Source organism: Microcebus murinus, chromosome 15, assembly GCF_040939455.1.
Source record: "Microcebus murinus isolate Inina chromosome 15, M.murinus_Inina_mat1.0, whole genome shotgun sequence".
NCBI lineage: Eukaryota > Metazoa > Chordata > Mammalia > Primates > Cheirogaleidae > Microcebus > Microcebus murinus.
Window position 1 is genome coordinate 15,467,741 of NC_134118.1, and position 26,960 is coordinate 15,494,700.

General features: G+C 43.7%; 1 long non-coding RNA gene across 1 annotated transcript; it reads left to right on the top strand.

Annotated features, from left to right (window-relative positions):
* Window positions 1-1,062: 1,062 nt before the first annotated feature.
* On the top strand, window positions 1,063-25,237 carry LOC142876398 (uncharacterized). The gene is made up of 2 exons (XR_012923298.1): window positions 1,063-1,516; window positions 25,099-25,237. It is a non-coding gene; the product is annotated as an uncharacterized LOC142876398 (long non-coding RNA).
* The last annotated feature ends 1,723 nt before the right edge of the window (window positions 25,238-26,960 follow it).

Sequence of the window (26,960 nt, forward strand, 5' to 3'; positions counted from 1 at the left end):
AGCTGAGAATGCCCATAATTTTAGGGAATTTAATTTAATTGTTGAATCCAGAACTTGAGTACAGAAGAGATTGGATAGGCTAAGAGAAAGGTGTTGAGCCTGGTATTGTCCAGACAGCAGTAACCAAGTAGCAGAAAATCTCAATGGACTATAATGATCGCAAGGGAAGGGCTGGTTAAAGGAATATACTTGGAATATACTTGGCAGAATAGGCAGGAGGACTCGTATGCAAAGCAAATTCTAGATATGCAGGCCAGGTTTAGAGTTCTGAAATATGATGGGCACAAGAGGGTTTACTTCTGAACCTGGGTTTAGTTCTGTAGTGGAAAATATCCACTGACATGAAAGGAAAATCTGGCAGCAGATTGCAAGTCCCTGTAAGGGACCTGGAGACATCTGGGTAAGACTCCAGACATGCAAGGTGCCAGTTAGAAACACAGACAATAAATGACTGGGTCACAGAGTCAGAGCCCAGACAGAAAATACTTGAGCCCCAGGAATAGTGCCTGGGCAAGGGGACAGAGCCTTATTACACAAAAAACTAGCAAGGACTGGCATCAGGGTGATAATGACTCTAATAATGACAGCATTAATGAACATGAATAATCACAGCTAACATGCATTCACTATTTATTATGTGCTGGGCTAAGTGCTTAACTCATACATGTTTTAAATTCTCATTTAAAAGAGGAGAAAACTAAGGCTAGAGACACAAAATACATGGTTCAAGGTGACACAGTGCTAAGCGGGAGAGCTGGAATTTGAACCCAGCTTTATCTCACTCCCAAGCTCCTGAGCTTCCCCCTTTCAGGATAGTTCCTGATAGAAGTTCCTCCCTAGGTTCTGGGGAGGTTAGTGCCCACAGCAGGGATGGCAAACAGTACACATCCAAAGCAGATCAATGCTGCTCCCCAAATCAACATAACATCAAGCCTAGTTATGTACAATGGACTCTGACTAAAAACAAAAACAAAAAACCTAAAATGTAATTAGAAGTGATTAACTCCATTATGCTCAACTTTGATGAAGATCTTTATGGAAATCTATTGTCTGTTTTGAATATATAAGTGATGCAATTAAAATATGAAGTGACATTGCTGGGAGCCACATGATGAGATGGGAACTTGCATATACCACTTACTGTGACTCCCACCCCCAAGAGTTACATTGAAGTTCTAACTCCTTGTATCTGTGAATGGGACCTTATTTAGAAATAGGGTCTTTGCAAATGTAATCAAGATGAGATCACATTGAGTTAGAGCAGGCCCTAAATCCAAGACTGGTGTTCTTACAAGGAGAGAGAGATTTGGATACACGCAAATCAGAGGGAAGAAGGCTATGGAAGATGGACGCCCAGGTTGGAGTTATGCTGCCGAAAGCCAAGGAACGCCAGGGATGGCTGGCAACCACCAGAAGCTAGAAAAGGCAAGGAAGATTCTTCCCTGGTGACTTCAGAGGGAGCACAGCCCTGATGGCACCTTAATTTCAGACGTCTAGCCTCCAGAACTGTGAGAAAGTAAGTTTCTGTTGTGTTAAACCATCTAGTTTATGGTAATATGTTACAGCATCTCAGGGAAACTAATATATATACCTTCAGTGGGCTAGTTGTAAATTGATAAAATCTTGAAAGCAATTCAACAGATGTATTGTAAATCATCTTGATGTAAATCTTAATTTGTATTTTCTTAAGAGAATACAAATTTTCTAATGAGTGAGATGTGCACCATCTGGGGGATGGTCATGCTGGAGACTCAGACTTGTGGGGGGAGGGGGGAAATGGGCATTTATTGAAACCTTAAAATCTGTACCCCCATAATATGCCGAAATAAAAAAAAAAGAAAATACAAATTTTCAAGATTCTATTTCTAGTAAACTATCCTAAAATGTTGTTCATAAATTGAGATACAGTAAAGCTTTATTTGCAGTTAGTTGTTCCATTAATATGCAGGAATGATTAAGTAGTCTATGGTGTATCTATAGGATTAAATGTTATACAGTAATTAGGGCATTTTAAAGGTAGTTTTTAATCAACCTAAGTGCCCATCAATTCATGAGTGGATAAAGAAAATGTGGTATGTATACACCACGGAGTACTACTCAGCCATTAAAAGGAATGAAATAATGTCTTTCACAGCAACTTGGATGGAGCTGGAGACCATTATCCTAAGTGAAGTATCTCAGGGATGGAAAAACAAACACCACGTGTTCTCACTAATAAGTGGGAGCTAAATGAGGGGTACACACAGGCACAAAGAGAAGTAACGGACATTGGAAACAGAGAAGGGGGAAGGTGAGAGGGGCATGAGGGGTACAAACTTACCTATCGGGTACGATGAACACTGTCCTGGTGACAGGCACAATGAAAGCCCTGACTTCCGCTTTATATAGTGTATCCGTGTAACAAACACATTTGTACCCCCTTAATATTTTGAAATTAAAAAAAGTAGTTTTCAGGCTGGGCACGGGGGCTCATGCCTGTAATCCTAGCACTCTGGGAGGCCAAGGCGGGAGGATCGCTCAAGGTCAGGAGTTCAAAACCAACCTGAGCAAGAGCGAGACCCCCGTTTCTACTAAAAATAGAAAGAAATTAATTGGCCAACTAAAAATACATACAAAAAATTAGCCGGGCATAGTGGTGCATGCCTGTAGTCCCAGCTACTTGGGAAGCTGAGGCAGAAAGATTGCTTAAGCCCAGAAGTTTGAGGTTGCTGTGAGCTAGGCTGATGCCACGGCATTCTAGCCCGGGCAACAGAGTGAGACTCTGTCTCAAAAAAGTAGTTTTCAGTAACATGGGAAAACATATACATTATAATGTTAAATGGGAAAAACTAGGAAATAGAATATACAATTCAATAGGATCACAATTGCTAAAATACACATGGGGAAAAACTGGAAGGAAATATATTAAAAATTTAATGGTGGTTATCTTTTGGTTTGGGAACTATGGATGACATTTTTTTCTTTATGTCTTTTGGTATTCTAAAATTATCTATAATGAGCACATTTTATTATAATGAGGAAAAAAGAGCTTATAAAGAAAACTTAGAGAAATTGTTATCATAGGGTTGAAAAAGGAATGTCTACTGAAAAGTCTTCTGTGAAGAATGGAAATCTGTCATTATTTATATTGATGATAAAATAGGGGCAAATTTGTTTTAATGTCAGTAGTATTAATAATGCATATATTTGCATAGAGGTTTATAACATCTTACATGGTTTTTCAGTCCACATTTATGGTTTCATTTGATTCTTTTATTTATTTTTTTTGAGACAAGGTGTCACTTTGTTACCTGGGCATGAGGGCAGTGGTTTGATCATAGCTCACTGCAACTTCAAACTCCTGGGCTCAAGTGATCCTCCTGCCTCGGCCTCCTAAAGTACTGGGATTATAGGCAAGAGCCATCACACGCAGCCTCATTTGCTTCTTAAAACAAGTTGGTAAAGAGTAGGTACTGTTATCCTTATTTTACGGAGAAGGACCCTAAGTCCTGAGATGCTGGCAGAGATAAGAAGAGAATAGGGTGGGACTAAGTACTCCAGGAGTGGCTGGCTCTCCACTCCTGAGTTTGGCCAGGGCTCTGCCTCTCACCAGTGCAAGCTTCTACCAACTCATCCGCTGGTGGGTTCCAGCTCCCCCATCCACAAAATAAGGAAGATGCATGACAGTTCCCTTCTGGCTCTAAAGTCATATGTTCCTAAAGCCTGTGAGGTCTTGCGAGAGGGAGAATTGCCTTGGAAGTCTTCAACTTTTCAATTCCTCTAATTTCTTCCCAGAGATGAGATAATGGCATAAATTTAAAATCTACTCTCTCTGTCTCTTCACTTCTGCTCTGAAATATTCTTTTTATCTCTTTGCGAATGGTAACATATGCAGAGGTCCATGGACATGGATGTCATACTCTTCCAGCTGACTCCTCTTATGCACAGCGGCTGTGGGAACATCAGCACCCTGATGTGCAATGATTTATCCCAGTGTCTCAGTGACAGGATGCAGGGCCACAGTGAAATATGCTCTGGTGCACCTGATGGCATCTCATCAGACAGCCGTTCTCTGAGTCTGGCTGCCCATCTCCTGCCTCCTGTTATCCAAATAACAGAATCATAAAACCAAAAGGCTGGAGGAGGGCTCGGGAAGCCAGCTCATCTAGCTCTTGGGCTGGGATAAGGGTCCTGCCTAAATCACCCCAGTTTTCTCCCTTTACAGAGGCTCTGTTCGTCTCACAACCAATTCCAGGGCCAGAGGAAAAGGCATCAGAATAGGAAGCAAGGGTTCACTTTGCACATCCCATTTGCGTTTGAGTATAAATTATAAAGGGCACTTTAATTCTACGTCCCAGTTCCAGCAGTGGCAAGGACTCTAATGGATTCATCTGAAATTACATTAGTTCCAGTGCCATTATTCTTGCTGTTTCACAAGCTTGCCTGGGGGAGGCTGATAAATTGAGTCCTGCCAATCAGATTGCTTCATGGTCCTAGGGGAAGCTTCCAGAGCTTATCGAAAACCTTGGTGTTCATTCATAAACACTTATTAACCACTTACTACTGTGTTTCCCCGAAAATAAGACAGGGTCTTATATTTATTTTTCCTCAAGAAGACACCCTAGGGCTTATTTTCAGGGGATATGTTATTTTTTTTTAAGTACAGTACAACAATCTACATTTATTCAAATATAGTTAAGTCGTCTTCTTCTGGAACATCATCATAACTCTCCAAACCCCAAATTCCACCCTGAATTCCTTGCAACTCTATTTCCTTTAGAACCATTGGCCCCAATCTCTCATGTCAAGCAATAGAGCTCTCATGGGGCAGATGAGAAGGGCTGCTCGTCTTCTTTCCCGCTCCGCTAGGAAATGCGTGGGTTGTGCAGATACGCTGCGTAGCCACTCCCATCACTAGGTCTCATTTTCTGGGTAGGGCTTATATTGCGCAAATGCTTAGAAATCCTGCTAGGGCTTATTTTATGGGTAGGTCTTATTTTTTGGGGAAACATGGTAAATGCAAGGCAAAGTCCAGGGCCTTTACTTTTCCTCCCTTCCTTTTTTCTTTCATGGAGAAATGCCGTTTGGGCCCCTACGTAGCGTATGACAGACGCAGTGGGTATACAATGACAAATTACTGGTAGTTACTGCCAAGGAGGAGCTCACGGTCATCGGGAGGGAGGTAGCATGCTGGAGAGGCGAGAGCACAGACGTCAGAGTCAGACGACTAGGTGTGACTCCCTGCTCTGCCCTGCATTAGCTGTGCGACCCTGTGACAAGGCACATCATGTCTCTGAATTATTTCCTTATGTGTGAGCTAGAGATGATTATACCCCTCTCAAAGGATGGGCATGAAGATGAAATAATATCACGTACGTAAAGCATCTAATAACAACTTGGGTTATACTAGGCTCTCAATAAATATTAGTTTCCTTCTCTCTCAGATAATTATGGTATACACATGGTAAGTGCTGTGCTGTAATTACCTGAGTAATCACACCCAGCGTTGTACATCCCTGGAGCAAGAGAGAGGACTTGGGCCTTGAACCTCCAGCAAGAGGCACAGCGAGGGTGGCAGTGGGTGAACCATAAGGCACTAACGCCATGGGTTATGGGAGTCTGATGAGCTTCCTGGGGCTCATCAAGACCATGACTCCAGCCAAATTAGGCTGCTGCTTTGGCTTCATGCTAAAACTTGTAAGCAATTTGCTCACTAGGTGGTGTCCTCGAGAGACAAGGAACTCACTCTGAGCAGAAAGTCAAAATGTACAACCTGGTTTGGAACATGGGCTAGGGATTGGCAAGGAGGGATGACTTTGAGGGTGGTGGTTAAATTGTCTTCTGGTCTCAACTCTTGGATTTTTCCAGTTCCTCCAGCGTGGGCGGACTGTAAGGAGGCAAACAAGCAAATTAAAGGGAAAAACTTGAATCACAAGATGCGCTGCTGGGAACTCCCTTTTGTGGCTTAATGGGGTTGAAAGCCAAATACGAGTTGCATGAGGACTCGGCATTTATACATGTGAAAATGGAAACTAGGAATGAAATTGGTGGTAGAAATTGAGACAAACATTTTAGGAGGAAGAACATGTTTAGAGGGAAAAGTTGACCTCAATTTGGGAAACACTGAGTTTGAGATGCTTCTAGAATACTGCAATACGGGTGCTGATGGCAGTCGGAAATGCCATCCGAGAATTCAGGAGAAAGACAGAGCGGGAGGTATGGATTTGGGAGTCACTGGTGTACTGGTGGTTAAAGTTAGGGGAAAACACAAGATTATCAGGGAAGACCACTGTGATGGTGGTAGGACAAGAGGTCCTGGGCTGAAAGTGACAAAGATTTGTGTGACAGGTGGTGGCCTGAATGTAGAAGCCCATTGGATTGAAGAAAATAATAGATAAAGGCAGATGAAACTGTTTTAGCCTAGACTTTATGAAGTTGAGCCCTTTGCTTCAGGTTTAGAAACTTGACTTTATTAGTTTGCCCAAGGGGTGAACTGACCAGGATCTCAGGGTCTGATTCATCTAGCCGAACTCACAAGAATCTGCTTTCTAGACAGGTCTGTTAATTCACAAGCAGAAATGCTAAAATGCACAAAAGTAATCAGGTTCTGATTAAAGGATATAAATTCTAAACTCATATTGCTTTGAGTGCTATGCTGCTTCAAAATGAAGACATTTCTACTAAAAAACTAGTTCACTATCTTCAACAGTATTCTCCAAAGGTGTCCTGTGGAATATAGGTACGCCTCATTTTATTGCACCTCACTTTATTGCACTTTGCAAGTTGTGTTTTTTACAAATTGCAGAGATTCATGGCAACCCTGTGTCAAGCAAGTCTATTGGTGCCATTTTTTCCAACAGCATGTGCTCACTTCATGTCTCTGTGTCAGTAGTAGGTGCTGGCTAAATGCTGATTACTTTGTGGTGTTCTGCTCATGTCCACTCCATTCTTTCCTGCTGCTTGCTAGTGTCTTATTCTTTGCTTCATAACTTATTCATTTGATGCTTTTCTTTCTTTCTTTCTTTCTTTCTTTCTTTCTTTCTTTCTTTCTTTCTTTCTTTCTTTCTTTCTTTCTTCCTTCCTTCCTTCCTTCCTTCCTTCCTTCCTTCCTTCCTTCCTTCCTTCCTTCCTTCCTTCCTTCCTTCCTTCCTTCCTTCTTTCTTTCTTTCTTTCTTTCTTTCTTTCTTTCTTTCTTTTTTTTCTTTCTTCTTTCTCTTCTCTCTCTCTCTCTCCTTCCTCCCCTCCCCTCCCCTCCCCTCCCTTCCCCTCCCCTCCCCTCCCCTCCCCTCCCCTCCCCTCCCCTCCCCTCCCCTCCCCTTCCCTTCCCTTCCCTTCCCTTCCCTTCCCTTCCCTTCCCTTCCCTTCCCTTCCCTTCCCTTCCCTTCCCTTCCCTTCCCTTCCCTTCCCTTCCTTTTCTTTCTTCTTCTTTTTTTTTCAGGGTCTTGTTTTGTTGACCAGGCTGGAGTGCAGTGGCTCATTGTAACCTCAAACTCCTAGGCTCAAGTGATCCTCCTGCCTCAGCCTCCTAAGCAGCTAGGACTACAGGTAATGCCACCACGACCAGCCAATTTTTTAATATTTTGTAGAGTCTAGGTCTTGCTATGTCACCCAGGCTGGTCTTGAACTCCTGGGCGTAAGTGATCCTCCCGCTTCAGCCTCTCAAAGTGCTGGGATTACAGGCATGAGGCCACTGCACCCAGCCTGATTTGACATCTTTTACTTATTATGTTCAACATGTACATTCATACATATTAATTCAGGAACCACCTAATATTTATTATTATTTATTCAGGATCCAGCTAATATTTATCTAGTACCTACTGTGTGCTGGAAACAAAGGTACAGGAATATGTGAAGTTGGTATCCTAATCTGTGATAAACTGCTTAGTCTCCAGGGAGAGCTTGTATTTAGAAGCAGGAAATGCGTATATGAAACTTTCTCCTGAAGAAAAAGAGCCAAAAATAGCTAGAAGTGCTTTCTATCTGATGCTTTCTTGCCCCTTATGGAAAAGAAGATTAAAATGTACCCAATAAGTGGAAGAAATGAAAAAAGAGGGAGTATTGACTTAAATAAAAGGTCACATACTGACTAAAGGAATTGCAAAACAAGTGAAGGAACTCATAGCATTACATAAAAGATCCTGGGGTCTACCTGCCCTTCCCCAGTGACGATTCAAAAGCCTGCTAACCTCATTTGAACTAAGATATAAAACAATGGCCCCAAATTCTAATCCTAATAATAGCAGACCACTGTCGCTCAAAGTTCTAAACCATTCTTAATACCACATTTACATTCAATTTGATATTTTGTTCTTGACGTGCTCTGATCTTCCAGTTGTACTACACCCCTAGGAAAAAAGCAAAATTGTTTTATTTTATGAGAAAACTACTTGTCAATGATGAGAGTTAAGAAGAAAATCTACACCTTCCTTCCTGAGCACATAGCTATACCCTTGAGAGAACCTTAGCTCATTTTGTACTCATGAAAAGAACACAATATCCTGAATGAGTCAAGCCTGAAGATGCCAAATGGTGACACATGGACTTTTTAAAAGAAGGTCAGAGAAGGGAGATAGCATTTTAGTTCTGCTATTTAAGAGTATCATGCTGGGGGTTACTGGCATTGCATGTTACGCAGGAGAGGTGATGGAGTCATGAAGTGTCTCCATTATCCCTGTTTACTGGATTTGGGGTGGTTGTGAGGTGGGGCTGGGAAATCCCCCACTGGTGAGAACATCAGATGTATTGGTACTCACAGGCACCATCAAAATCGTAAGCAAGTGTGAAGGTTAACACTTTCTTTAAATGTCATTTCTCTTCTTATTTTTTTTCCTGTACTCATGGTACACATTTGGTGATTTAAAGCAGAATGACTTAATATGACTCCAATGTTCTGAGGAACTCTTCCATCTGCCCTTGACCCCCATCTCAACCGCCACTGTCTGAGTAAGGGTTCTGGTTAGAAACCTTTCCTACGGAGAGTAGGGACTTTTCTGCCCTTTCTATATCAAGGCTAAAAAGTAAACATTTAAAATGAAATAAAACCAATCTATATGTATTAACAATAATAGTAGCATCTTGTATTAGTTTCCTGTGGCTGCAGTAACAAGTGCCACAAATCTAGTGGATTACAACAACGGGAATTTATTCTCTCATAGGTTGGGTGCTAGAAGCTTGAAATCTAACTGGGCAGCAATCCCTTGGGAGTTCTGGGGGAGAATTTGTTCTTTGCTTCTTCCAGTTTCTGGTGACTGTCAACATTCTTTGATTTGTGGCAGCAACACTGCAGTCTTTTTTGCTGTGGTCACTTTACCTCCTCCTTTTAAGTCATTTCTATGTAATTTCCCTCTGTCTCTTAAAAGGGCACTTGTCAATGCATTTAGGGTCCATTTAGGGTCTGGATCATCCAGAAGATCTACTCATTTCAAGATCCTTAACTTCATTGCATCTGCAAAGATTCTTTTTTTTCTCCCCAAATAAGATCACCTTCATAGATTCCAGGCATTAGGGCTTGAGTATATCTTTGTGGAGGAGGAGAGAGAACCATTCAGCACATTATACACCTAATATTTATTGTTCTGTATGTGCTGCTTAAGTCAGTCTTGCTAGCAGCTTCAAAGATTTTTATATTATCATTCTGCCTTGAACCTTCATAAATCATAACTCCTTTGAGGACAGCAGCTAAGGATCAGACTAGATTAAGATTCTGAAAAGGAGAATGGTTTATAGAGGGAGTTGGAAACTCATAATCAATCACCAGATCAGAGGCAGGAAATTGACATGGATTAAATGTCTTTTCCATTTGCTTTCAAATGTGGTCTTGTTTGATTCTCATTACAAATCTTTGATGGACCTATTCCAATCCATAGTTCTGTAAGTGGAGAAACAGAGGCTCAGGAAGCTAGGAAACAATGTTCTCATGTCTTGCTCACTAGTAAGGGCAGATCCAAGATTCCAAGCCAAATGCCAGCTCTTGATTCCGAACTGTGCTTCCTCAGTAGCCAGGAGAGGGGATTTCCTGGTGCACCTGGGACCTCTGAGCCAGCTGTCACTGCCATATGCCTGTGTCCTTACTCTGCAGGGGTCCCCAATAAGGAGAAAAAGCCAATGCTCTTAAGGCTTTGGCAAAAGTTGGGTCCTTGGTCTAGGTTGTTTCTGAATTCTATACATCGTATTAGGAAAGGAGAAGAAAGAAGTAATTATGAACAGTGTTCCTGTCTGTCATCATCCTTATTATACATTACTACCATTACATCTCCATAACTAGAAAACTGAACAGATAGGACAGGCCTGAAAAATCCAAATGTGATTTTCAAGGGTGGGGGATTGAGCAAGGATACATAAAGGTATCAGCATAACCATTCAGTAATCAGTTTCTTTCTCAATAACTCACAAAAACAAAACCCAAAAGGCAATAAGTTTTTTTGTGTGTGTGTGAAAACTAATTATGACACTTTGAATTAAAAAATGAGCAAACATACTTCAGAGGGAAGAAAAGCAAATACAGTACATGAGAACATAAAACAGTTTAGTTTTCAAAATGAAGATTTAGGTATGAATCTTGAATGTCTTCATTGGGTAAAGAAACTTTTTCATTCAAACTGCAAAGAACAGGAAAGAGAATTTCTTCTACGATTGTATGCACCAGCTTCTTCAATACCCTTCTTGCCTCTTTGCCTTAAAAATAATTGAATAACGTCAGCATCTAAGAATTTGAAGGTAGCATTATTAATAGAAGGACGATAATTGAACTTGCCTGAGAGTAACTTGTGTTTAATGAGAAAGCCCTGGTAACCCAGCCCGTGTATTTCCTGCTAAAGACAGAGGTTAAATGTTTAGAAATATTGAACAGTCACCTCTTCTGCAGCAGTCAGTAAGCAGAGTTGCTGATGTCTAGTTAGACTTAGATGTATGAATCCCTAATGGTTTAATGACGAGCATAATTTAATAATGAGGCCCTTGGTTCATTCTGGAAAGCCTGAGACCGTTCCTGGAATCTTCAGGTAGGCATGTGAAGACTGGGTATTATGGGCATCAGTTTTCCTATATAATCTTGTAGACAAAGGAACAAACAGTCAATACAATTTTTTTGAATGTCTCTTTGTAGGCAAGACATAGTGTTCATGCCTCGGGGGCTTGGAGACCCACACCAGGACAGAGCCCCGCAGGCTGGTTTCATTGCCTGCTCCATTACTCTCCCAGATCCAGTTCCTGGAAGTGCTTTTCATCGGACTAGCCAATCCAGGTGGCTTCTGCTAAGGCTCCGAACCCTCCAGGCATATTTAAATCCTGTTAGTGGATTCTTCGGGGGGAGAAAGGACCTTTGAGAGGTAGAGGGGTGAAGCTGTGCTGGTGAATCTGGGATTAATACTTTCTGGCGGGAGAGCCTGCCTGGCGCGTCCCCTGTCTCTCCAATGAAGGCAGAAGCCTCGTCTCTAACTAGGAGCTGACTCAGCTGGCTGTTCTGTATGCAGTAGCTGTGGCCATAGCTGAAATGACAGTCTAACACATGCTCAGTGTAAAAAGGACTCTGGTCCTAGGCTGTCTTCACACATGGCCATCAGTGTCTGCAAATCCCAAAGGCAAAATGTACTTGACACCATAGACTTTCTGTTCCCTGTGGCTTAGGGCTCTCTCCAACCATCACTCACAGGACAGGGGTGTGCTCAGTCCCCTAGAATTTACAGCTATCAGCTAGGATGATGGTATCTCTCCAAGTTGAAAAAATGTCCTTCAGACATTACTATAACTTTTAACAGACACTGTCTAGGCAAGTATGCCACAGGGAGGCTACTTACTATGCATCTATAATACATTTAAGATAGTAGGTACATTTAGTAATAATAATTGGTAATATTTACAGAGAGTTCAGTGGACATTAATTGTTTTCTTCCAGCAGCCCTATGAGAGAGGTATTATTATCCTCATTTACAGATGAGGAAACGGAGACAAAGTTAAGGAGATTAAGCAATTTGCAGAAGGGCACACAGCTGGTAAATAGCAGAGCTGGTTGCAAAGCCCACGCTCTTAACCATCATGCTAAAATTTGCATGTATCATCTATGTGATTTTTACTTTCAGTTGCATAATTGATTTTGCTACATGGATGAATGCAACCCGAACAAGGACAACGTGGACAGCAGGGAGGCACTAAAGCACAAAGGTCCAAAGTACGGGCTCCCAGTTCAGATAGAAACGAGTCGATATCCCAGGTCTATCATACACAGCTGTGGAAGCTTGGGCAAATTACCTGATGGCTTGGGACCTCAGTTTCCTCATCTGCAAAATGGGGATGGATGTAATAAGTATAAATAACTCATAGGATTATAATAGTTACATGTGATAACTGTAACAATACCTAACATTAATTGAATGCTTATTTTTGTGCCAACTATATGATGCATGGAAGTGATTAGCTTTGCCTCTGGCACATGATAAGCGTTTCAATTAGGTATTATTATTATTGTTGTTATTTTATTACTACCTGTCGAACTCATTTTGACAAACTTCAAGATATGCCAACCTCTTTTGGTATATCAGAATTCTGACCTACTGAATACAGTTCTTTATAAGTGCATCAGGGATAGAGCTTGGAAGTCTTTTTTGTTACGTACAATTTTACCTACAATTTATTTTTCATTTTAATGGAATGCATAATTGAACACACTTTTAGAATATCACATTATGTATTGCTTCTATTATTCTTGGAAATACTTTGTCTTTGTCATAGGGTATTACTAAATCTAGCTAAATCTCCAACTTCCCGAGAACCTGGTAAACAGGCTCATTTTTCTTCACCGATTAATAAGGAGAAGGGAGTTAACTCTGAATCCTGATTCTTATCTGCAGTTTGGGGGGAGAATATGGTTAAAGTGACTTGAAACCGTAGACACAATCCCCACTCAGCCAAAATGATGGGGTTATACTGCAGCTGTCAGGGTACTTAGGAGCTGCAAAGTAGCATCTGCAATAACAGCCTTGATTTTCTAATCCATTTCACAACACATTCCTCGTAAGAAGCACTTTTCTACCTTTCGAACTGTCAGATTCTTGGGCTGAGCAAATTGAGTACAGCTTTTCGATTACACATTCGGTTCCTTCCCAGCTTAAAAAGTGATTTCACATTACCAGCATGATTTATCAAGGGGAGAGCCATCTTAAGGCACAAGCCGAAATTATAGAGGTGGCCCTGGGGTGTAAGCAAAAGCACTGCAGAATTTCAGATATAATGAAACGGGATAAGCCTGCTATTATCCATGCCCTAGATATGAAAGATGCTCATCTGATAGCCTGGAACAACTGGCACCAGCTCCCCACCTTATTAGGGGGCTGCCGTCTCCACATTTCCAGGTCAGCAAGCCTTACTTCTTAGTAGCTAGAATTATATCCATAAAAAAAAAAATAACCAAGATGGATCACCGTTATCAATCAATCATGCGTAGTCTCTTGATTGGGGTCAGCCTAAAGCCAACAAGTTGTGTAAAGTTAGCTGTCTTCTTTCCCATTAGAGATTCTCACCCCTCCTCCTTCCGCCTGCCTGAGGCATCTGATGCCTACACATTCTCCCACTTTCCTCCAGCAAATCCAACTCTCACACCCTTTCATCAAACATCAGTGCAGTTGACCCTTGAACAACACCATGGTTAGGGGTGCTGAGCACACCCCCCCCCCCAGCAGTCAAAAACCCGTGTATAACTTTTGACTTCCCCAAAACTGAACTACTGGAAGCCTTACTGATAACATAAAATCTATTAACACATTTTTTTTTTTTTTTAGACAGAGACTGACTCTGTTGCCTGGGCTAGAGTGCTGTGGCATCAGCCTGGCTCATAGCAACCTCAAACTCCTGGGCTCAAGTGATCCTCCTGCCTCAGCCTCCCAAGTAGCTGGGACAAGTAGCTGGCACGTGCCACAATGCATGGCTGATTTTTAGTAGAGACTGGGTCTCACTCTTGCTCAGGCTGGTCTTGAACTCTTGACCTCAAGCGGATCCTGTCTCAGCCTCCCAGAGTGCTAGGATTATAGGCATGAGCCACCATGCCCGGCCTATTCATTATTTATTTTTTTATTATTATTATTATTTTTACCAAGCTCAACAATAGTTTCTATGTCTACCGAGTCAACAGACCTATTTTCAGGTCTCATCTTTCTTGACCTCTCAGGTGTTCTGGGACTATCGACCACATTGTCCTTCTGGAAGTGCCCTTGAATAGGGTTCTGGGAACTTCCCCTCGCCTCCCCCTATTTTCTTCCTACTGCCTCTGACCATGCTCTCTCCTTTTAGGCATATTCTACTCTACCCAACCTTATTTTCTCCCTTAACTGTATGCTTTCTTTGCTTACACCCATGGCTTTAATTAACCTCATGCAAATGACTGCCAGATTTCCATCTGGTTGTGACCTCACTCTAAATGGCATACCCACATCCTCCTGGATATTTCCTCCTGGATTTCTCCAGGGCATCCTGAGCACAGTATGTCCCAACCTGAACTCGCCATCTCCTCCTCCCAACCTGGTCTTCCACCAGGTTGCACAAGCCATAAATGTAGGTACCATTCTTGATGCCTAACTTCCTCCCTCCATTTTCTAATAGCTCCAGGTCCAATGATTTTTCCCTCTAAATCTCTCTCTCTCTCTCAAATCTGGCCATTGTTTCCATTCTGGTTGAAACTCCCATCATCTCTCACCTGGTCTCTTACCTGGTTTGCCCCACATCACTCTTGCCTCCTTCATTTAATTCTCTATGTTACAGCCAGAGTGATCACCTTTAAAGCCTGCTAATGCCATCTTCCTGTTTAAAATGTTTCAGGACCTTCTCTTGCTTGAAGGATGGAAAACATGCAAGGGAACAAAAAACAACTCCTGAATATTGGCCATAAGGTGTTACATGGACTGGCCCTGAAAATCCCGGCCCATCTTGTATCATGTTCCCTGTCCCCAACTCTCTCTGTCCCAGTCGCACTGACTTCTTTGAATACTTCCTACTTGTCATGGTCCTTTCTACCACAGGGCCTTTGCACATACTTTCCCTACCCTCTTTGCATAGTTGATGTCTATTTATTCTTCAGATCTCAGGTTAAGACTTCCCTACATTCCTGACAAAGCAAATCTTCTGTCTTAGTCAGTTTGGGCTGCTAGAATAAAATACCATAACCTGGGCTGCTTATGAACAGCAGAATTTCTTTTCACAGTTGTGGAGGCTGGAAGTCTGAGATCGAGATGCTAGCATTGTCATGTTCTGGTCAGGGCTTTCTTCCGGGGTGCAGATGGCCAACTTCTCATTGTATCCTAGAAAGAGAGCTTGGTAGCTCTCTGTTCTCTTTTTATAAGGGCACTAATCACCCTCATGACTTCATCACCTCCCGAAGGCCTCACCTCCAAACACTGTCACACTGGGGCTTAGGTTTTCAACATATCAGTTTTGGGAAGACACAAACATTTGGTATCCCATACAGTACCCTCTAATCTTCTGTCCTGCATGTATACGCCTTTCTCCTTCTTAGCACTGGTCACAAGTGAGCTTTCATCTTGGTTTAGAGATAGCAGGACTACCTTTTTGTGTTAAAAGAGGCTTATCCTATCTCATTATCATTGGTGACACTTTGTCAAAAATCACAGGTAGTTCCTAGGTGACGCCATGGGGCCTTGCTGATGCTGGGCTGGATAGATGTTAGAGGGCCGGTTGATGTTAGAGGGTTGATGTTCATCCCTTTCTACTGTCCTTTAGCTGATGTTCTTGGAAAACAAAGGGTAACACAGTAAAACCCTCGGAGGTTTTGAGATGAAAGCCTGGAGGCAGTCATATTTGGAAACAGAATGCCAAATGGCTGAAGATAGTTTTCTTGGATCAAAAATATCTCCTCTTCCCTGTTGCACAAATGGGAGAGTCATTTAAGTTAGCAGGCTACTCTTTTGAAGAGAGAAATTCTCCCCAAGCTAACTAAGACTCATTGGCACTTTCATGAGAATCGCTGTAATCAAGGAAACAACTTTTAGCTGGCACTCTGGAAGTTGGAAAATTTGAAGTGTGATGGAAGATTTTTTTCTAATTTTATGTTCCTGGAAAATCAATGTATACATATGGTGTGGTTGGTAGTGTCTTTTTCTCCTCAACAAAACCTACTTTTAAACTGATGATGCAATTTTGATTTGATGGAATCTTAGCACACCATCGAATTAGGCCCAGGGGGTTGCAGGCCAGGGGGGTGTTGGTGTGGCATCCACTGAGGCTCAGAGGTGGTCTCCAGGGTGCAGTGGAGATGAGTGAGGCCATGGAAGGAAGGTTTGGAATTCTGTTCTTGTGTAAATAACTCTCACCTTTTCTCAGTTTTACAACTTGTCTCGAACTCCTGACCTCAAATGATCCTCCCACCTGGGCCTCCCCAAGTGCTAGGATTGCAGGCATAAGCCACCTCGCCCTGCCTTAGCTTTTGTAACTTGTCATCTCATCTCCGTCTTTTCTAATCTTCTATGACTTTACATTTTGATCACAAGTTGTTCCCTGCATTTCCTTTCTCTTGCTCCAATGAATTATCTGGCATTTGGTGTGGCAAAAGGCCTAATGAGGGATGCAATGATTTTTTTTTCTCTTCTCTTCAAAAAAACCCAAATATCTGGAGATCCAGCAATTCCACTTCTGAGTATTTACCCAAAGGATTTGAAATCAATTTGTTGAAGAGATGTCTGCACCCCTGTGTTCATTGCAGCACTATTTTCAATAGCCATGTTATGGAATCAACTTGTGTCCATCAACATATACATGGATAAAGACAATGTGGTATAATACACAATGGAATATTATTCAGCCTTAGGAAAGAAGGAAATTCTTCATTTGTGACAACAAGAGTGGAATTAGAGAACATTGTGCTAAGTTAAATAATCCAGGCATAGAAAGACAAATATCACATGTTCTCACTTATATGTGGAATTTATTGAACTCATACAAGTAGGGATTAGTATGGTGGTTACAGAGGCTTAGGGGTGGAGGGAATGGGGAGATGATGGTTAAAGGGTACAAAGTCTCAGGAGGAATTATGGGTTTTTTTGAGATCTATGGCAGTGTGGTCAATATAGGTAATAGCAGTGTATTGTACAGATCAAAATTGCTAAGAGAGTAGATCTTAAATGTCCTCACCAGGAAAAGTGATAAGTATTTGAAGCAATGGATATGTTAATTAGCTTGATTTAATTATCCACACTGTATTCATAAATCATAACATCGCTTTGTACACCATAAATGCAGACAATTATAAAGTGCCAACTTACAATACAATTTAAAAACCTAAAATATCCGGGAATTTCAATGATTCACCTGCCAAACCACATCTCCCAAACTTCCTCCCACACCTAGGAAGGACAAAAATCTTTACCAGACTGCAAAATCCCATGTCTGTTTATGGAAAATATGGGCATAAAAGGGCTTCAAGCTTGGCCATCGCATGAAAGGCTTGTGTTTTTCTGGTTATAAGTTTTACAAAACAAAACACCCACGCAGGGTTCCAAAGATGCTAGTCATGAGACATTTGAGAAGAAAGAGCCGGTGAGTTTTGGCAGCAAAGCTTTGCCTCCCCCCTTCCCCCCAGGAAGCTGGGCCAGTCCCCTACTGGTGCACACTGACGGGTAGTGTCCCACGCTAGTTGTGCTGGGTGTGCTGGCTCCTCTCCATTTGCTCTTCCTCCTCCCCCAAGCCCATTCCCTGCCCCTCTCTGCTTTGTTCTGGGCCTGGGGAGGCCGATCCCTTGCAAGTGCACCCCGGGCTGCCTTGCCTCGGCTTCCTGACCTGTTCAGGACAACAAGAAGCACGTGGGACCCTGGCAGGTGGGAGAAGAGAGAAGTCGGGATATTTCTTCTCTGCCCATCCTGTGTTGGTGCCACAATGGAGACAGCAACTGTGTCCCTCGGTGACGACAGCCCTTGTTTCATTGTCCTCCCTGCAAGCCTAGGGATGTCATGGCTTCCCAGTACTGCTAGTTTCCGTGTGCCTTGATGTCTCTTGTTGGTTCCTTAGCTCTGCCCACAACTTCTCTAAAGTCTCTTCAACTGAAGCACCTGAACAGAATTCTCTCTTTCCATGATTTCTATTGATACCATGGAATTTGTGTTCAAGAGAATTTGGTTCAATAAAATTGAATTCATAGCACCGGCACTTTGCTCCTTGCCACACGCTATAACCATGGAGATCGCTTTGGTCGCCTACCCGACAGGCCAAGGGGCAGGAAATAGAGGCTCTCCTTTGAGGCTCTCCCACCTGCCCCTCCCAGTTCTTTCCTCTCCACTTGCCCGTCCCTCCCACCTCCCGCCCTCTCCTCTCTTCCCACCTGCCACTGTCCTTGGTTCTCATTCTTGCAGGGCTTTCCTCTCCCACTGAGCTCTCACCTTGGAAAGCAGATTTTTCACTGAAAGGACCAGAGGGTTTTCTCATCACCCCTTTCCTTCTCTTTCTTGGTTCCATTGTGCGGGCTGAGGTCCAGTGTAAGCCCAGTTCCATCACCCATCAAGGTTTGACTTTTGTCTCTCACATCTTTCCCTTTCCCTCATTCTCATCCCCTTCCCCACTGTAGCTTTATTGTTCTTCCCTTTGCCACTCCCTCGTGATTCTCTCCCCTTCCCACGACCTTGACAGCAGTTCAGGCCTTCATTGCCTTGAGATGGTGTGGATTCGATGACTTGTTCCCTTCCGTCTGCGCCATGTTGCCTCAGAAGTGCAGTCATCGCTCACTGACAGCAGCCGCCATGGCCCCGCTGCTCTTGGATTAGCGCACGGCCCCTCAGGTGGGGCGCTGGCTCTGTCTTCCTGGCCTGTCTTGTCTCTCGTTCCTTCTCTGCGCATAGCCCCTCTGCTCAAGACAGTTCATGCTGCCCCACCCCTTCCCAGAACACATCTCCCCTCTTCCCCGCCCTCGCTGACACTTTTTACTCCCTATGGAATGTTCTTTCAGTATAGCAGATTGAGAGCCTACCTACTTTGGCTCAAATTAAATGCCACCTCCTCCATGAAATTGTCCCCAATCCCACCCATCCCCCATCATGGCACTCATGTTAGCCAGATGTGGATTATGTTTGATGATCCATTTGTCTCCTCTCCTCTGCTAGATGACTCATAGGAGCCCAAGGGGTGCCGGGGAAAGTTTTGCTTGGAACTAGGAGATGGGGCCCTGAAGTCAATCTGGATATTACAGTAATTTTGGAAGCTTACTTAACTTTTCTGGGCTTCAATTTCCTCATCTATAAAATGAAGTGGTTGAAACAGGTGCCGTTGAAGGTCTCCACCAGGACCAAGACAATACGGGCTTTTCAGCAGACCTCTAGAGTCTAGTCACCAATATGCCATTATCTTCTCTCCTCACTTCTGCCTCTACCTTGAAGAGGATGAGGATTAGTGAACTGGGCATTTTCTCAGTGGCCAGTGGGCCACTCAGTAATGGAGCAGCCACTGTAATGAGCTTGGGGTCATTCAAGCTGGAGTTTGAATCCAGCTGTATGTTTTTTCAGCTGTGTAAATTTGAGCAAATGTGTAACCTTTGCATACTTCAGTTTTTATATATACAAAATGGAGATCATAATAACATCTACCCCAAAGGGTTGCTGACAGGTTAAGGGAGATAATTTAATGAAGGTCTCAGAATAAACACTCAATAAATAGAAGTATGAGCAGCAAAGACACACCTTCTATCAAGACAAACCACAGAAGCTTAGCTAACCAGGTATGGTCCTCAGCTGTGGATGCATATTAGACTCACCTGGGAGTTAAACAATGCCATCCCCTGAGTTCCGGTGCAAATCGAATCCGAATCTCTGGGGGTAGGACCCTGGCATCAGGACTGTTAAAGCAGCCCTCCAGGTTATTCTAATTTACAGCTGACACCGAAAACCAATGTTCTCATGAGAATTTAATTGACCCCAAGAGAGGAAAACCTACACATTGAATAAGTAATTCCTCAGTCATTCTTTAGAGCAGGCGTCCTCGAACTACGGCTCGAGGGCCACATGTGGCCTGCGCAGGACATTTATTTGGCCCAGTGGGTGTTTTTGCCAGCAGTGGCTGTCTTGCTTAGCAGCCGACTTGTCCCGGGCCCACAGTGCGAATGTGTGGAATGTGTGCCGCACTCTCCAATGGCCCTCCAACGTTCTGAGGGACAGTGAACTGGCCCCCTGTTTAAAAAGTTTGAGGACCCCTGCTTCAGAGAAATGTGAAGTACTTGGGCAAAAAAAGCTCTGCTTCCCCAATTTGGGATCATTAAGCATTCTAAACTCATGTCTATCTCCTTGAGCCTTCCTGGTAGCCTAGATCTAAGGCCTTCCCACCAAGCTAGGAATGGCTAGGAAATGAGTAGTGACTCATCCTTCCAAACGTTTGAAGTCATTCTTGGAGTGTTCAAATCCCCCAACTCTCTAACTTATTGTATGGAATTTGAAATCTCTAGTCAACTACTTTTTTCAGTTCCCTGTTCTAAACTGTAACTTAATAGGCTGTCACCATGGAAACAGGTATTTCTACTTGAGGACCCATCCTCCTCTTGAAAATTTGTCACTTCTATCCTCTGATGATGATCAACAAGAGGTGATGAACAAGTGAGATTTGTGCCCATGGCATGTGTGCAAAGGACCTGGATTCAGACTCCTCTTAGGGATGGTGCAGCACTTTCTCTGAATCTGTTAAAGTTCCATTTGTGATAATAAGGTAATTGTCCCCTTCTGGGAAGAAGGGGGAAAAATCCTCTATTTCCAGAATATTCTTCAATACTAGATAGATATGTTTTCAAATATGAAAAAGTAAAATTATTGTTATAATCTTCCTCATTCTCACCTTTTGGGTTCCAGAAGATAGAATCAAAAACCATTTCAGACTGGTACTGGGGGGGGGTGCTGGCAGCCCCTGGTGGGGGTCTGGGCCCAGGCTTCCTGACCACTGAAGAGCAGTGGTCTCCACAGCCCAGCTGGTGGCTGCAGTGCCCTCTGGGCCCTTCTTGACCCGAACAAGCAGGTTCAACTGAAACACTCCCAATCATTTGGCTCTTTGGCTTTCATGGATAAGGGAGAAAGTGGACAGGCAGTGAGGAGGGAACCAGGTGGGAAGAGGGATGTGGGAAAATAAGGCCAGGCTGCCTCTGGTGAAGACCCACCCATGCAGTTCTGCAGGGAGGAGCTGTGCTCTACAAGTGTGCTGCCTTTATCATGTGTCGCCTTGACTAGCACTTTGCCATGTGCTTCCCAGAGTTCCCTTCCCTGAATAGTTCCAGTTAGGATGGGCCACAGCAGACATTTTGCACAGTACCTGTGGGCAGCATACTGGCTTTGCGCTCCATAGCTCTGCACCTTGGCAGCCTGTGCATGCTGTCATTTGTCTGACTACTCCTGTTGCTGGTGTGATACAGCAGCTGGCCTGCAGCTACTGCACTTTCTGGATCCCTCTCAGCGTTTCCAAACTCTGGGTCAGGTGGGGGTTTAGCTCTGTGGCAAAGAGGCCTGGCTCTGAGTCCTGCAGGTACTCGATCCTCAAGGGTAGAGGCAGTGAGGGGATGACATGGGTTCAGTCCATCCTGTGGGTTCTGGCTTGTCCTCACTCTCTGCCACTGCCTTAGCTCAGACTGCTGTAACAGAATACCATAGACTGGGTGGCTTAAACAACAAGCATGTATTTCTCACATTTCTGGATTTTGGAAGTCTAAGATCAGGGTGCCAGCAGGGTCAGGTTCTTGGTGAGGACCCTTCTCCTGGTTTACAAATGGCTCCTTTCATGCTTGTCTCTACAGGATCATCTCCCTGTGTCTCTTCTTATAAGGGCACTAATCGCATTTGTGAGGGCTTCGCCCTTATGACCTAATTGCCTCCCAAATGCCCATCTCCAAATACTGTCCCATGGAGGATTAGGCTTCAACGTAAGAATTTGAGGGGCATGGACACAAAATTTGCATCCATCTTTCCTCCTAGGCTATCTGACCTGCAAATTTCAACTTCCAGCACTGGACACCAAGAAACGGCCTTGCAGAGACTGTTAAACCAGTGCCTGCCATTTTGTGAGGTCACATCCCTGTGATAAGTGTTTACGTGTGTGTGCTTACATGGTTGCCCAGGGGGTTCTCTGATTGAACCCTGAAGGGAATCAGCAAGAATGAACCGAGGGGAATGGCAGCACAGTCCTGGGGCCTGCAGGGTCCAAGGGTGACCTGCCTCTAATCCAGGCCAGTCCCCCCAGGGTATCTAAGGAACTAGAACAGAGAGGGTGACTCTATCTAGATGTGGAAGCTGTCGGAAGTAAATGTGGGGAGCGGTTGGTAATTATATTAGTGTGTCGGGGCTGCTACAACAAAATATTAATATAATGCCATGGACTGGGAGGCTTAAACAACAGAATTCCTTGAAGTTCTGAAGGCTCTAAGTCCAAGATCAAGGTGTTAGTGGAACTTGTTTCTCTGAGGCCTCTCTGGTTCACAGATGGCCGCCCTTGCTGTGTCCTCATGGAGCCTTTACTCTGTGCACGCACATCCCTGGTGTCTCTTCCTTTTCTTCTTAGGACACTGGTCGTACTGGATTAGGGTCCACCTTAACAGCCTCATCATAACTTAATTGCTCTGTAAAGGCCTTATTGCAAACAGTCGCATTCTGAGGTACTGGGAATCCCAAATACTGGGGGAATAATTCAGCCCGTAACAGTGGCTATTGGTTCTGTGCAGAATGTATTCAGGGAAAAAACAAAAGAAAATAAAACAGTGGCTACTGGTGGACAAGTATGGTGGGTGCACTTTTTGCCATCTGGAGAAAGCCTGATTGCACAGAAAGACATACTATTGCAGACACCCAGAGAAATATGGAACATGTATTATCATATATGTATAGAGAGGACCACTGTATTTGGGATGGAAGAATGTACACACCATGCCTGGCACAGCTTACAGGGACTTACCATTTCCAGCAACCAAAGTGTCTGCCAGTTTCTCCTGCAGCATGGTCAGGCCTCTGGGCCATTTCTTCACTGCCGAGTGAGCCCCCAGGTGTCTGTGCCTGAGTCTCCTGTCACTGGGTCATGTCCCCAGACACGAGAGAGGGGCTGATGCAGGGTTCAGTCAAAACAGCTCTGCTAGCAACAGCAAGACACCTGCTTTTTCTTATTATTATTTAAAACCATCTGTGACATTTTTTTCTCCTCTTTGGTGCTATAACTTAAAATTTTTTTCTAGAAAGTTCTTTGTATGATATGGACTTTCTTTTCATAACCTACAAGTGAAATGCGTGTTATTACATAAAATATTACCTCCACTTGGTAATGTGCCAAACTCGAAGAAGCCCAGTCACTTTTCAGTAACATGTGCCAAAGACCCAATCCATGTTTTTTGAGTGCTGATTATGAAGCTCAACCGTAGGGAGGGCAAGAGATCCAGAGACGATAAGGACAAGCTCCTAGTTCTTAAAAATCTTACCATTTGGATAAGCTCAGGGACCACATTGCTGAATGAGCTATGTACAAATCAGAGTCAAGGTCAAAGCATAATTGTAGTTCTCATTCAGCTCTGCGGCTCGAGGGGCAGAAGTGCTGAATTGTAGCCATGCACAAGCACTTAAATAGCTTAACTTTGTCTACAAGAGGCTCTGGACAGCTGGGCAAATTCATAGCCTTTGCTCTTCTAGTGTTTATATGGTCCAAGTGTTTTCTGATGAATTCCAAAACAATGTGGATGTGTCACAGAAATGAAAGTCACAGTCTTTGTTTGCTATCATAGTGTTTGCATACAAGTCATTTGGATTCCCTTTATGTCTGGGCCCTGGGTGGCCTCTTTGTTCTGCCCATGTCAGTAGCTGATGGTGCTCTGTGGTTGTACAAATATTTGGAAGGACTTGAAAAGAGGCACAGATGCAGTGAGTGGGACCTGTCAGGTGATCTGGTGGGTTGACTGCTGATATGGTTTTGTGTCTGGTTGCTGTTTTGAACATTTAGGGGAAAAATATCATGCTGATTTATGAAGCACAACCTGCTGCATGAAGAACACTTCACAGAGTAGTGAAGTAGAAAAAGACACAAGGCTATAATTATAACACACACACATACACACACACACACATACTCTCTCTCTGTGTCTCTATCCTATTGGTTCTGTTTCTATGAAGAAGCCTAACTAATATATTCTCTAAGGAAATTTTTCAAATGTCCCACTACCAGGAAGTGTTCCCAGATTAAATGTAGGATGCTCAATTAAGTTGAAATCACAGATAAACCACAAATACTTAATTGGCATATAACAATATTTGGGACATACTTATGCTAAGAAAGTTATATATTGTTTATCTGAAATTCAGACTTAGCTGGGAGTCTTGTATTTTTATTTGCTAATCTAGTGATAGCACATCTAGCTGTTTCCATAGCATCTGCCAGAGCTATACGTCATGGCCATCACTATCTGCAAGGGAGGCTGGGAAATGTAGTATTTTTAGCTGGAGACATTGCTGCAGCCAAGAGCATAGGAGTTCTGAGAATAAGGGAGAAGGAGATGGATGGATGATGGAGATTGGGTAGGTGACTTCTGGAAAGTCCAAGTGGCTTTCCATATGAGATGGGGATAAGTCTGTATTGATAAGATTATTGGTAGCTGTCAAATACTAGATTCTTACTTTGGGATGTGTACTACGCTAAGAGCTTTACAAACACTTTCTCATTTAATCTTTACAACAAGGTTATTGCTACTCCTATTTTGCAGATGAGAAGCCTTACCCCCTTGCTCAGGCTAGGGCAGGTTTAGGAGCTGTCCAATGTCACACAGCTAGTAAGCTGAAGAGCTAGGGCTGGAATGCACATCAATATGATTACAAAGCTGGTAACTTTTGACATTTTTTTTTTCAGCGACCATTCTGTGTGCCTACTGTGTGCTGGGCAGTAAGATAGTGTTGGGTTATCATAGTAAACAAGGAAGACAAAGTCCTTGCCATCAAGGAGCTTACAACTGAATCTGGTCCTCAACCCTCCCAAATTCTGTACCTTCTCCCATATTCCTGTGTTTGGAGTTGAGGCCTTTGGGAGATAAGAAAGGTTAAGCAAGGTCATAAGGTGGGGCCCTAATCCACTGTAGTGGTTTTTTTTATAAGAAGAGGTATAGACATCAGAGACTTCTCTCTCTCTCCACATGTGCAGAGGAAAGGCCACACGAAGACAAAGCAAGAGGCGTCTGTCTACGAACCAGGAAGTCAGCCCTCACCAGAAACCAGCCCAGATAGCACCTTGATCATGGACCTCCAGCCTGTGAGAAATTAAAAGTCTGTTGTTTAAATCCCTCCAGTCTGTGGTATTTTGTTATGGCAGCCCCAGGTTAACAGAGGGAACGTCTCAGCAAAAGGGTAAAATGTTTCAGGCGTTGTCTCTTTAATACCCCCCTCCCCAATACTCACATACTCTTTTGGGAATTAAGACCTGCATCCCTGCCTAGGGCCAGTACCAGAGGGGCAGGGCAGTGGCCTTTGTTCTTTGTACCATGGGAGATGGCTCCTAGGTGGAGGTCAGGAGATTGTCTTCTCCAGGGATGGGTCTGGCGGATCAGGACCATCAACTATAGTTAAACAGCCATAGCCCCAAGCTGAAAACTCCTTTTAAAAGCTCTGCATTTCTGCTTACACATAGGACTGTGGTACTTTAAGATGTGAGTCTGCCATACTCCTCATTTGCTCTCAAATTGATAAACTCCTCTTTCCTTCTCCTTAAACTACTTGTCCTTGCTCTTCTGATACGGCCTCTGGTACAAGTGCTGAGGTTGCAGTAACACAAGCAGACTAATGTATCCCCTACCAGTAGAGACAAACATAAATAAAAATGGGCAAATATAGAATAAACAAGTGGTGATAGGCCGGGCGCTGTGGCTCACGCCTGTAATCCTAGCTCTTGGGAGGCCGAGGAGGGCGGATTGCTCAAGGTCAGGAGTTCAAAACCAGCCTGAGCAAGAGCGAGACCCCGTCTCTACTATAAATAGAAAGAAATTAATTGGCCAACTAATATATATATAAAAAATTAGCCGGGCATGGTGGCGCATGCCTGTAGTCCCAGCTACCCGGGAGGCTGAGGCAGAAGGATCACTCGAGCCCAGGAGTTTGAGGTTGCTGTGAGCTAGGCTGATGCCACGGCACTCACTCTAGCCTGGGCAACAAAGTGAGACTCTGTCTCAAAAAAAAAAAAAATAAAAATAAAAAAAACAAAAAACAAAACAACAACAAAAAAAAACAAGTGGTGATAAGGGTAAGAGCACAGAGGGTGCCTGGAATGGTGCCAGCTCTTTAGAAAGGAATGTCTGCATGCTGAGATGCTGCATTTGGGCTGAGACCTGAAGGAGTGTGAGAAAGTGAGACACGCCAATGTCTGGGCAGGAGGGCTCCCACGTAGGGAGCCTTGAGGTGGGGCCCGCAGTGTGGCCTAGCAGGGGAGAGCACAGGACAGAGCGGTGAGAGATGAGGATGGAGGGAGAGGCCTGGCCAGGTCCCATGTAAGGGCTTGGGGTTCTGAGCATGATGGGGAGCTGCAGGGCAGTGACATGGTCTCCGTCTCTGGAGATCAGTCACTCTGGCTGCTGGGGACAGAGTGAACCATGGGCAAAGGAGCCTGGGAGTAGGGAGACCAGTCAGGAGGCTACTTCAGTAGTACAGCTGAGAGATGATGTAGCTTGGAATAGCCTGATAGACCTGGGGGTGGTGAAGAGTAGCCAGATTCAGGATATATGGGGAGGGGCAAAGGGGAGAGAGAAGTCAGTAATGCATCTGAGCAACTGGAAGGAATGAATTGTCATTTGCTTAGATGGATGGGAGGATCATGCTTAGGGATGGAAGTCAAGCATTCTGCTCAGGACACTGGTGGGAGCCCCCTCAAGTGGCACCTCTCTTCTCTGCCTGAGAAATAAAGATTAGAACAGAGGCCAAAATGTCACTTTACTGCCCATAGAAGACAGTTGGAGCTTGTGGCTTAGAGTGAGAGCAAATGACCCCCTAACTGACCTCCAGAATCAGGCAGACTCA